The sequence below is a fragment of the Agelaius tricolor genome, unplaced genomic scaffold (assembly GCF_023055355.1).
Source record: "Agelaius tricolor isolate 1412-34295 unplaced genomic scaffold, bAgeTri1.0.p SCAF_21, whole genome shotgun sequence".
Taxonomy (NCBI): Eukaryota; Metazoa; Chordata; class Aves; order Passeriformes; family Icteridae; genus Agelaius; species Agelaius tricolor.
In genome coordinates, this window is record NW_027269281.1 from 14769522 (window position 1) to 14781705 (window position 12184).

A 12184-nucleotide genomic window follows, 5' to 3' on the forward strand; every position below is an offset into this window, starting at 1 on the left:
GCGGTGGTTTACTGCTGTAGACCCAGAAGGCTGCCTTTTTCTGCATTCCTGTGCACAAAAACAGCCAAGAGCTTTTTTGCTTATTGTTGTATTGTGTTCTTATATGTTTTAGTTGCATTAAGTTGTACTTTGGTTTATCCCAGTTTCCCCCCTGTTATAATGGTTCTGCCCCTGCTGCCTCCTCCCTTCTTGTTAATGTCAATCTCCCTACCTCCTCCCCTTGTTCCCCAAAAGTGGCTGAATCCTCCCCTTAACCCCTCCCCGGTGTCCTGTCCTTCACTCGATGGCCCATCCCCTCCCTCTAGAAACTTCTACCAAGGGCGTCGAGTGAACGGTTCAGGCACCGGGGCCCCTCCCTTGGGTGGCCCTTATTGGTCCCCCTACCTGCCTGTTTCCCTGGTCCCCACGCCCTCCTGTATCTCCATTGGCAGGCGGGAAAACCCCTCCCTGGTTTACTCCCCCCTTTTTAACACCCTGCAGACCCCCAAATCGGGGTCTTCAGTTGGCTGGATTCCCTGGGTTTGGGACCTCGTTTGAGCTCTGGAATAAACCTGGACTTTGCCCCCAACTGGAGTCCACTCTCCTTCTTCTACCTACGTCGTGCTGCTGTCTCGTCTGAAAGGTGAAAGCCTTAGCTACTCTCCTGACCTCCTGAGGAACGGGAGAGTGTCCCTCGCTGCTCGCTGTGCCAGAGCAAGCCGGGGTGGCTCCGAGCACACACTCGGAGAGGCACTGCGACAGCTTTTGAGTGAGAAAATCCCGAGACAGGGAAGAAAGGTCAATTTACATGGACAGTTTTCCCCCAAGATTTCAAGATAAGCCCAACAATATTTGGAAACCAGCTGGCAAAGGAATTAGAAGACTGGAAAAGACAAGAGCCAGAAGGAATTACTCTTCAGTATGTGAATGACATACTGATTGTGGCTAGAACCAGAGATGACTGTATACGACTTACCATAAGTCTATTAAACTTCCTAGGACTGAGTGGGTACAGAGTTTCTAAAGACCAAGCAAAGACTGCTAAAGAAGCCGTAGTTTACTTGGGGCTTGAGATCTTCCGTGGACACCAACAGCTCAGCACAGAATGGAAAAAAGATATCTGTCAACTCCCAGAGTGTAAGAGCCGTAATGAGAGATGCAGGACTCCAGGCGGCTCTTCAAAATACAGTTTATTGTATCCAAGAGGTCACAGCAGTCCAGGGTCATGGGCGACAGAGCCTCTGCCTACAGTTGTCAGCTCCAGCTGCAGACAAGCCTGAAGACCCTTTAGTTTTGGTTACAATGCATTATATACTTTTCTGAGCATCTTAATACAGTAGAACCAACCCATACCTTTTTACCTATAGCCTATCATAACTACTATAATTACCATATTCATGTTACTATTCTCCAATCACTAACAGTTAGTATGTTACAGTTTAAGCTAGAAGTTGTTTTTCAGTTTTCTTGCAGTGGAAAATTCTGAGACCTTTTTTCTACTTGCAACATCAGCACTCTTGTTTGCCAGTGGTATCTTTCTGCTTGGTAAAAACATCTTGTTTGAGGTGGATTTATCCTTTGCTCTAAGCCATAAAAACCCCTTCTAACTAACATACCCTTTGCCTTCTTAGTTATCCAGTAAGACTGGCTCACCAATTCTTTTCTTCTAAGTCAAAACTTGCTTTCATTTCTATTCCTTCTTCAGATTCTACATTCAAAAATCTTTCTGCCAAGCATACATATCTGAGACTTTCTTGTCAAACTTTCATCCTTCCCAACATCTCCCCCATTCTGATGAACAACAAAGATGCTAGAAACTGTCTTATTCATCATTCTCTGCACACACTGAAGTGCACAGGGTACCACTACTATAATTGCAATTATCACCACTAACACAATAAAGCCTAACTTACAAAGTTCCTTCAGCCAAAGTGTAAAGCTCCAACCATCAAACTGTTTAGCCAAGATGTTTCATCTGTTGTAATTTGGTTAGCTAAATCTCTTAAGTTTTGCAGCTGTTTATGAATAAAAGTAGAATGATCAGACAAACTCATACAATGCAATCCTTCAAAATCTTCACAGCCATGCTCATATGCTAGCAAAAGAAAGTCAATAGCAGCTCTGTTTTGTAAAGTGGCATGTCTGACTGCCTCCTCATCTGTTAGCAAATCACTAATCATAGTAGAGGTGGCATTTACTTCATTACTGAACCAACACCCTAATTTGTTTAACTGTTTCAATGCAATTGAAGAACTTAGCTGAGGCAAAAAAATGCTTGTAACAATCGATTTTCCAGAGTTCCAAGGGTGAAAATCACTATCGCAGTTGCCCTCATAATGATGCCCCAAGGAAGATCTTATTTTTCTATTTTTCTTTTTGATTGCTTTTTTGACACTGGGAGCAATTATTGTAAGTTGTCCCAGGGCACAAGGGCCACCGTCTAGTTTTGAGGGAATACCTTGCCAAGCCCTGTCTCCACAGATGAGCCAAATTCCTTTGGGAAATGAAATTGGAAGTTTGTTAAAACCATCTGTGTGGGGTTCATCATACGTAATAAGCTTAGTTTGATGACACCAAGAAGTCACATTACTATACACTGAGTGATGAGGAGTAACATTTAGATGAGGCCCATTTTTTCCTACAAAATGAAACAAATAACAAGTGTCCATAGTTAATGAGCCTAAAATTTCTAATTCTTGAAGGTCAGATTTATCAACTTTAAAATTATCAATATAAGTTTGGTGTCTCGGGTTGGGAGGTGGGGAAATGTGATGATCATCATATGGCCAATATTTATCAAAAGTAACATTATCAAAACCTTCTGGGAAAGGCACTCCAACTAAACAAGTTGAAAAAGGTTTATCAGGGCTAGTGTTGGATAAGCAAATGGTGTCGGAGCCTGCAGACTTGGCTAAAGAAACCCAAACACTTGTTTTTGGTTGAGTTACAGGTAAAGCTTCACTGCAAAAATAAAAACAGAAGGGTAAAAGTAGCATGCACCTGCGCAAATAATAATACAGCTCCATTCTTTTCTTGAACCGTTTCTGACAGACAATGTTCTCTGGGTGATTCTGTGTAGTTCACGTTTGGGTGCCCATTTCTTGGCTTCCACTTGCAGGGTCACTGGCTGATGTGGAAGCGTCCACAGGCTTTGATGGGTGGTAAGATTTCATGTTTTTGCTGGAATCCACTTGAGTCCTGTATCTGTAGAAACACACGCAAACCCCTTGCCCCATGTAATAAGATCATATGGTCCTTCTATTTGTCCTGATTCTAGATTTGTAATTAAAACTGGGGGGTGTTCCTTCAGTTTTGCTTTTTTGTTGTTCTTGAAATGTCTTTAAATGGGGGGATTTGGCTTTTCTTCAGAGCTATTCAAAAATTTATAAACATACAAAGCCTTATTCAACCTCCTCTGAGGTGTATCCTGGGCTCCCTCCCTTTCTGTTGATCTAGAATGCGTTTTAGAGTTTGATGTGTTCTTTCTACCATTCCCTGACCTGTAGGAGAGTAGGGAATACCAAATGTATGGCGAACACCCCAGTCATTTAAAAATGTGGCCAATTCTTGTAAAGCATATGAAGGACCATTATCAGTTTTAATTACCTGAGGGACACTCAATGAAGAAAATGCTTGTGAAAAATGCCGGCAAACATGCTTAGCTGTTTCTCCTGTATGTACAGATGCAAAAACTGCATTTGAAAATTTGTCAATGGAGACATGGATATTTTTAAGCTTCCCATAAGAAGGGTACTTTGTGACATGTTTGCCATTTCTGCAAACTTTCCAACCCCCTTGGGTTGGTTGCTCCTGTAGAAGGGATAGGCTGGACAAGCTGGCAGTCAGGGCAAGCCTGTACAATGGCTTGTGCTTGCTCTAGGGAGATGTGAAAATCTCGTCTGAGTGCCTGTGCATTTTGGTGAAAAAAGGCGTGACTCAATTTAGCTTGTTCAGTAATGTTAGGCAAGGTAGCTGCAGGAAGCACCAAAGTGGAATCTTCAGTGTCTCCTGCAGTTTCCTTACCACCTGCTGTGGATGCCAATGCATCAGCTCGTGCATTCCCTTCTGCCATAAATCCTGGGGGACCAGAGTGAGCTCTAATGTGAGCAACAAAATAAGGATTAGTTCTGTGTAAAAAAAATTGATAAAGACAGGTAAGCCAAAGACGCAATTTGTCGTTGCTAACATCTTTTAAAAGAGACCCTTCAATTCTCTTAACAACGTTAGCAACATATGCAGAATCAGTGACTAGGTAAAGGGTTCTGGAAAGAGCTGAAATGCTCTTACAACTGCTGCCAATTCAACAATCTGAGAAAAACCTTTGACCTCCTGAACATCTTGTTCCCAGGCTTTAGTATTTTTATTTTGCCATGTAACTAATGAATTGTGCATTTGTCCTGACCCATCAGTGAAGAGAGTAACTGCATATAAAGGTTCTTCACTGATCAGGGGTTTCTCTTTGTAGCATAATTTTGCTTTGATCAATTTGTGTGCTGGATAATGAATGGAGCAAACACCTGGGAAATCTAACAAGGCATACAGCGAATCTTCTGATTTTTGCACTGCCCAATGAAAATACGATTTAATCATAGGTAAATAGATGATTGCAAATTTGCAACCTGCTATAGAAAGAAGCCTTGTCCTGCCCTTATTGATAATTTGAGAAATCATCTCTAAAGATGTGAAGATTGTCTTTGGTGACCTGTAAGAAAGAAAAACCCATTCAATTATCAACAAAGGATCATTTTGAGAGGAGTCCCATTGAAAAATGAGGCCATACAGTCTTAGTGTTTCTCCTAAAACTGCAAGGAAAAAAGGTTTGTCTGGAACACAGCTATTAAAAATAGGTTAGAAACTGTTGTAAGATAGTTGATAATTGTTAAGCATGTAGTGTTAGTTTGGTTATGGTAAAAGGGGTTCAAAGGGTAGTTATAAGAAATAGGGTACTCGATGTACCGTATTACACCTAAGTAAAGTGCAGCATCCCCCAAGGGAAACGAGCCAGCCTGGACAGAACAGTAATGGGCCAATCAAGTGCCTTAAACCTTCATGCAAATGAAGGATCCAAAAATAAACCAATCCAAAGGTACAAAAAACAGGATAAAAAGTGGCTCCTGACGCAGTGAATCCGTGCTGCTCCACCTGGAACATCGGGGACATCGCTGCTCAGAACGACCCAGCGCCGGGGCTGCAGCATCCTCGACGGGAACACTCCTGCTCGGCCAGCGGGCCCCCTTGCTTTAGGCCTTTTTGTTATAATAAATGCTGAAATCACTCTTAGTACCGGGAGTGTCGTCCCGTTTTTTAACAATAGCGATGTGCTTTTCTATTTTGTAGAGCATCGGCAATTTTCTGTAAAGCCTTGCTAGCTTCAGGAGTAAGAGATCTGGGGGATGATTTTTTGGTTGCCTCAGTGCTTCTTGCTGCCGGTGGCGACGTGCCTGGCGATGAGATGCAGGTCCCGCTGCCCTGACGGAGTCAACTTCCGACTTCCGTGCACCTTGGCCAGGGAGCCCACGCCGGCCCCGCCGCGCAGGTCGGAGCCCCGCGGGTCCAGAGCCGAGGCCGGGCTGTGGCAGAAGGGCAGGGGAGGGGAGGCACCGGGGCAGGGCGGCTGCTGCGCTCTGCCCTCCCCGCACCGCGGAGCGGGGCCAGCCCTGGGGACGAGGCGGGGCGGCGGGAGCCAGCGGTGCAAGCAGGCCGGGCGCGGGGCAGGCTGGGACGACAGTGCCTTTCCCCGGCGCCAGCGGAAGGGCGGCGGGATGCAGCATTCGGGATCCGGCTCTGGGCCGGAGCAGCAGCAGTTTCCGTTCTCTTCCCCCTCCCCCCCCCCGCCCTCCTCTCGCGGCTGGAGAGGTTGGCCGAGGCGGCGCGGTTAAAAACGGTGGGGAGGGTTCAGGTGGAATGGAGGGGTGGGGGAGGGAAGGGTGCGGCAGCGGGGGTTTTGCCGCAAAGACTTCTACAAGCACGCCGCAAGTGGAAAGTAAATCTGCTGCTGATTTGTCGCGGAGAGAAATAGCATAGTTGTGGTGGTTTGACAGGAAATGTGTTTTCTGGGATGCTGTGGTTGGGCCAATGAATGTTCAGATTTTAATATTGGCATCTACTGTGGCCATTGGGACGTTGGATCCGCCTCTGAGAACACGGGGTTAAAAGCAGAGCTCTCCCCTGGGAGGCTCTCTTGGGTTCCGGTGAGGAAAGAGTTCGCATCTCTCCCCCGTCCAGCTGCTGCTGCTGGGCGGGGGAGGGGAGCCATGCGGCCGGGTGAGGTAGGCTGAGGCTTGGACCGAGAGGGGAGGTGAAGAGGCCCCCAAGGATGGAAGGGTGGGAGAAGTACCAGGAGGCATCGGGCAGCCCCCCCTCAAGAGAGAGAGAGAGAGAGAGAGAGAGAGTACAGCCTGTGCTTGGGACTGTGCTACCTTGAAACTTGATAACATGTGCCGGCACCACGGCTGAGAAGGAGAAGCGGAGGGGGGGGGAGGATGCAGCGAGAAGGTGTCCAGCCGCTGTGGGAGTTCCTGAGAAGGCAGAGTCCGAGTTTTTAACCCTTTTTGGACAATGAAAACTTTACAGAACATTGACCTTTCCTAGAAGAGAGATAGAGTGGAAGATGAGGAAGGAAATGGGCAAGTGTGAGAGAGGTCTGGGCGAGTGAGAAATAGTGGAAGAATAGAGAAGAATCCTAGTGGGAAGAGATGATGGAGTGGCTTTTGCTGGACTCTTTTTGTACAGCCATGGACAGAACCATGTTCCTTGTGATACAGAGACTGCATCTAGGGGGAGGCAATGCCTCAGAACCAAGAGGGTTCAGTGTTGGTACCCCTCGGCCCCAGGGGGTGAAAAAATATGGGGGGGACAGGTGTCCCAAAGGTGAGACTGTGCCCTTTTTGGAACAGGACAGAGCATCCTTGAAAAGACGACCCTAGAAGCAGCTCTGGTCCATGTTCAGTGGTGAGAGCACTGGACATGAAAGGAAGAGGTCACGACGGCAGATGTACTCCGGGCGGTGCCACGAGTGACACAGAAACACACGAGGCTTCAGCTGTGTTTCCAGGGGAAGCCCATGGTACAAGAAGGACTCCTCTCCTCTTGATGAACTGAGGATTGAGTGTCTGAAGGGTGGTGCTGGACCAAGAGTTGGTGATTTGGGAAATAGATGTATTGTATTGGAAATTTAGTGGGAGGAGGAGGAAATGTATTTGTAAGGTTTTCATTTTTCCTGTGTGTGTTTCTTTTTATATATAGTTGTAGTGTAGTTAATAAAGTTTTGTTTTCTTTTCTTTCCTAAGTGGGAGCCTGCTTTGTTTATTCCTGGTCACATCTCACAGCAGAAACCAGGGAGAGGGTATCCTCATGGGGGCACTGGCATTGTGCCAGCGTCAAACCATGACAACAGTATAATGTGACCTCCACAGAGTCCCAAAAGTCTCTAGTATAGACAGCTTCAGAGTCAGCATTTGGGACATGAGTTTGATTTGCGGAAAAAAGAAAACTCCACAACTTTTGTAAAAGCTGTAAAGCCGGTATGTTTATTACAGCGCTGGACGCATGTGGGGATCGCTGCCCTTAAAAAGACATGCGTACCTCTGGGAACTTCAGATCCTTTTTTTATCTCCCTTACTAATCCATATCCATAGAATTTCACAATAGGGTCATACATATTCCTTTTACTGATTTCCCGTTACACTTGCAGCTAGTTTTTTTATCACAAAGTACAGAAAGAACTCCTGGGTCACCCTGCCCTGTCTCCCGCAGTCTCTCCGTCTGTTTCAGAGTTCAAGGGGCCCTTCCTTATCTCTGTCCTTCGGCTGAAGCAGTTTCTTCGAGCATAGGTTTTTTGCGAGAACAGGCAGTCAGACCAAACAGCTATGTTTGCAAGCTACAGACTTAATTCAAAGATGTACATTTCACCTAAATCAAAATGGATTTCTACTCTGGAAAAATTCCAGAGTCTAGTCCAGATAGTAACCAGCATTGTCCAAAGCAGCATCATGCTGCCAGGTAACGTAGAAGGGAAAAATGGCAAAAAAGTAATGTTAATATGTCATGGTTTGACGCTGGCACAATGCCAGTGCCCCCATGAAAATATATTCTCCCCAGTGGCTGCTGTGAGATGTGACCAGAAATAGAGCAAAGCAGGCTCCAGCTTAAGAATAAAGGAAAAAACTTTAACTTACAATATGTAAAAAGGAACACACACAGAACTCAGAATGAAAACCTTCCAAAACATTCCTTCTCCTCCCCGCAATTTCCCCCACAGCACCATGAGATAAAACCTTAGACTCTCAATCCAGTTACCACCCCTCAGATAATCAACTCCCAGTTCATCAAGGAGAGAGGAGTCCCTCTTGTACCATAGGCTTCCCCAGGAAACACAGCTGAAACCTCTTGTGTTTCCATGTCACACGTGGCACCGCCCGGAGAACACTTGCCATCGTGACATCTTCCTTCCTTCCATGTACAGTGCTCTCACCACTGTTCACAGACCAAAACTGCTTATAGGGTTCCCTTTTAAGGATGCTTTGCCAAGTACCAAAAAAGCAACAGTTTCTCACTTTTGGGACAAAGGTCCCCCCCATTTTCACTCACCCTGGGGCCGAGGGTCTCGAGAACAGAGATCTTCTTCTTCCCTGAAGACAGGGCACTACCACACCCTCCTCTGTTCTTTTCACTCCTGCACTCGGTGTCACTGCAGCAGGTCACTCTCTCTTGGCTCAAGCCATTGCCTCCCCCTAAATGCAGTCTCTGTGTTACAGGAAATTGGTTTCGTCTATGGCTATGCAAGAAAAGTCCAGCCAAAGGCCACTCCATCATCTCCTCCCACCTAGGATTCTTCCTCATCTTCTGACATCCTTCACTTGCTCTGACTTCCACCACACTTGCCCATTTCCTTCTATTTCATATCTGTCTCTCTTCTCGTTCAAATCAAGGAGGACTAGTGTTTCGTAAAGTTTTCATTGTCCCAGAAAAGTCTTGCTGCACAACCCCCCCCCCCACCCCCACCCCTTCTCCTTCAGCCGTGCTGCCAGCACAAGATATCAAGTTTCAAGGTGGCAAAAGCACAGGCACAGGCTCTCTCCCTCTCCCGGGGCAGGGCTCCCCGATGCCTCTCAGTGTTCTTCCACCCTTCCATCCTGCAGGGGCTTTCACCCCCCTTCTCTGTCCAAGGCTCTGGCCTACCTCAGCCCAGGCCTCATGGCTTCCCCACCCAGCCTGTGGCTGGGCAGGGGGAGATCTGACCTCTTTTTACCTACCAGAACCAAGAGAGAGTTCCCCTGGGAGTTCTCTGCTTTTTAACCCCCTGTGTTCTCAGAGGCATATCCATGTCTCCAGTGGCCACCTTGGAGTAGCATGTCCATCTCTACTGCAACACCCTGGAGGTTATGGTGGAGCAGATGTCCGCCTGCAGACTGTGGGGGACCCCACCCGGCAGCAGGTGGCTGCCTGAAGGAGGCTGTGGACCCATGGGAAGCCTGTGCTGGAGCAAGCTCCTGACAGGACCTGTGGACCCTCCCACAGGTGACAGTTCTCCACAAACTTCTCTGACATGAGTTCATCTCATGAGCAACAGTCCTCCCAAAACTGCTGCAGCATGGGTCACTCTTGCACGGGGTACAGTCCTTCAAGGACAGGCCGCTCCAGCATGGGAGCAAGGACCCTCTCTCCATGGGTCTCCCACAGGATCACAGCCTCCTCCCAGGCATCCGCCTGTTCTGGTGTGGGGCTCCTCCATGGGCATTCCTGCGGACCTCCATGGGCTGCAGGGAGACAGTCTATTTCACTATGGTCATCACCATGGCCTGCAGAGGAATCTCAGTTCCGGTGCCTGGAGCCCCTCCATCCCCTTCATCTCCTCCTTCACTGACTTTGGTGTCTTCATAGTTGCTCATTTTACATATTCTCACTCCGCTCTTCTCTGGCTGGAATTAAAACTGTGAAACAGCCTTTATTTTGATTTCTTCTTAAATGTGTAATCACAGGGGCGTTATCACTATTTCTAATTGGCTGAGCCTTGGCCAGTGGCATGTCCATCTTTAGAGCCATCAGGGATTGTCTCTGCTGGACATGGAAGCTTCTAGGCAGGTTCTCACAGAAGCCACTACCAAAAACCAGGCCACGCAAAACTAATAGAGGCAGCAATGTGCAGTTTCTGGACATGGCTCCGCTCAAGTGTGAGGGCAAGATATCCATTCAAGGAAGATCTTGTGAACTCCTCAGGAAAGTGGACTACCACAGATTAAGATAATACAGTACCTGAGAGAATTATCAGTGCTGGAAGTCATCTACAGTGATCTAGACAATGATGAGGTCTCTAAAGATCCAGAGGATGTCCTGTGCACATGGACCATGTGGAGGAAGGTGATTCAAAGTGACCCAGCATCATATTTAACATTTTGGCAAGAACATATTGTGTCAATATGGATACAGCTGTGGAGACAGTGTCTTTTGGCTTAAAAACCTTGAAGAAAATCTCTGTCCCTCCTCATTGCTAGGGGCCAGCACCTTGGCTATCAAGGTATTAAAAACGGGACCACACTCCCGGAGCTAAAGTGATTTAAGCATTTATTATAATAAGGCTTAAAGCATGGGGGCCTGTGGTTGGAGCAGGACCGTTCCTGTCAAGGATGCTGCGGTGCTGGCGCTGGATCTTCTTTCTTTCTTGAGCAGCAATGTCCCCGATGTTCCAGGTGGAGCGGCACAGATTCACTGGGCCAGATGACCTCTTTTTATCCTGTTTTTTGTCCCTTTGGATTGGTTTCTGTTTGGATCCTTCATTTGCATGAAGGTTTAAGGCACTTGATTGGCCCATTACAGTTCTGTCCAGGCTGGTTCATTTCGCTTGGGGGGTGGTGCACTTTCCTTAGCTGTAGTACGGTACCTTGAGTACCGTATTTCTTATAACTACCCTTTTAACCCCTTTTACAATATAATAACCAAACTAACACTACATGCTTAACAATTATCAACTATTTTACAACAGTTTCTAACCTATCTTTAACAATTCCCCCCCTCTATCTATTTGATCAGGCTTCTAACCTGCATCAGTCTTTTAAAGTTCAACTTCTTTTTTCAGTTTCTCGTACTGTTCAAGCATATCTCTGGCATTCTGATTACTCTGTTCTTTTATTATGTCCTAGGTTGATAAGGAAGTGAGTTTTTTGGGAGGTTGTGGTGAAACCAATCAGTGCTCAGATTTGAATATTGGCACCTGGTGTGGCCACTGGAGACATGGATATGCCTCTGAGAACACAGGGGGTTAAAAAGCAGAGAACTCCCAGGGGAACTCTCTCTTGGTTCTGGTAGGTAAAAAGAGGTCAGATCTCCCCCTGCCCAGCCACAGGCTGGGTGGGGAAGCCATGAGGCCTGGGCTGAGGTAGGCCAGAGCCTTGGACAGAGAAGGGGGGTGAAAGCCCCTGCAGGATGGAAGGGTGGAAGAACACTGAGAGGCATCGGGGAGCCCTGCCCCGGGAGAGGGAGAGAGCCTGTGCCTGTGCTTTTGCCACCTTGAAACTTGATATCTTGTGCTGGCAGCACGGCTGAAGGAGAAGGGGTGGGGGTGGGGGGGGGGGTTGTGCAGCAAGACTTTTCTGGGACAATGAAAACTTTACGAAACACTAGTCCTCCTTGATTTGAACGAGAAGAGAGACAGATATGAAATAGAAGGAAATGGGCAAGTGTGGTGGAAGTCAGAGCAAGTGAAGGATGTCAGAAGATGAGGAAGAATCCTAGGTGGGAGGAGATGATGGAGTGGCCTTTGGCTGGACTTTTCTTGCATAGCCATAGACGAAACCAATTTCCTGTAACACAGAGACTGCATTTAGGGGGAGGCAATGGCTTGAGCCAAGAGAGAGTGACCTGCTGCAGTGACACCGAGTGCAGGAGTGAAAAGAACAGAGGAGGGTGTGGTAGTGCCCTGTCTTCAGGGAAGAAGAAGATCTCTGTTCTCGAGACCCTCGGCCCCAGGGTGAGTGAAAATGGGGGGGACCTTTGTCCCAAAAGTGAGAAACTGTTGCTTTTTTGGTACTTGGCAAAGCATCCTTAAAAGGGAACCCTATAAGCAGTTTTGGTCTGTGAACAGTGGTGAGAGCACTGTACATGGAAGGAAGGAAGATGTCACGATGGCAAGTGTTCTCCGGGCGGTGCCACGTGTGACATGGAAACACAAGAGGTTTCAGCTGTGTTTCCTGGGGAAGCCTATGGTACA

General features: G+C 47.2%; 1 long non-coding RNA gene across 1 annotated transcript; it reads left to right on the top strand.

Annotated features, from left to right (window-relative positions):
- The first annotated feature begins 6177 nt into the window (after positions 1-6177).
- On the top strand, positions 6178-7267 carry LOC139598960 (uncharacterized). The gene is made up of 2 exons (XR_011682097.1): positions 6178-6248; positions 6876-7267. It is a non-coding gene; the product is annotated as an uncharacterized lncRNA (long non-coding RNA).
- Positions 7268-12184: the final 4917 nt, after the last annotated feature.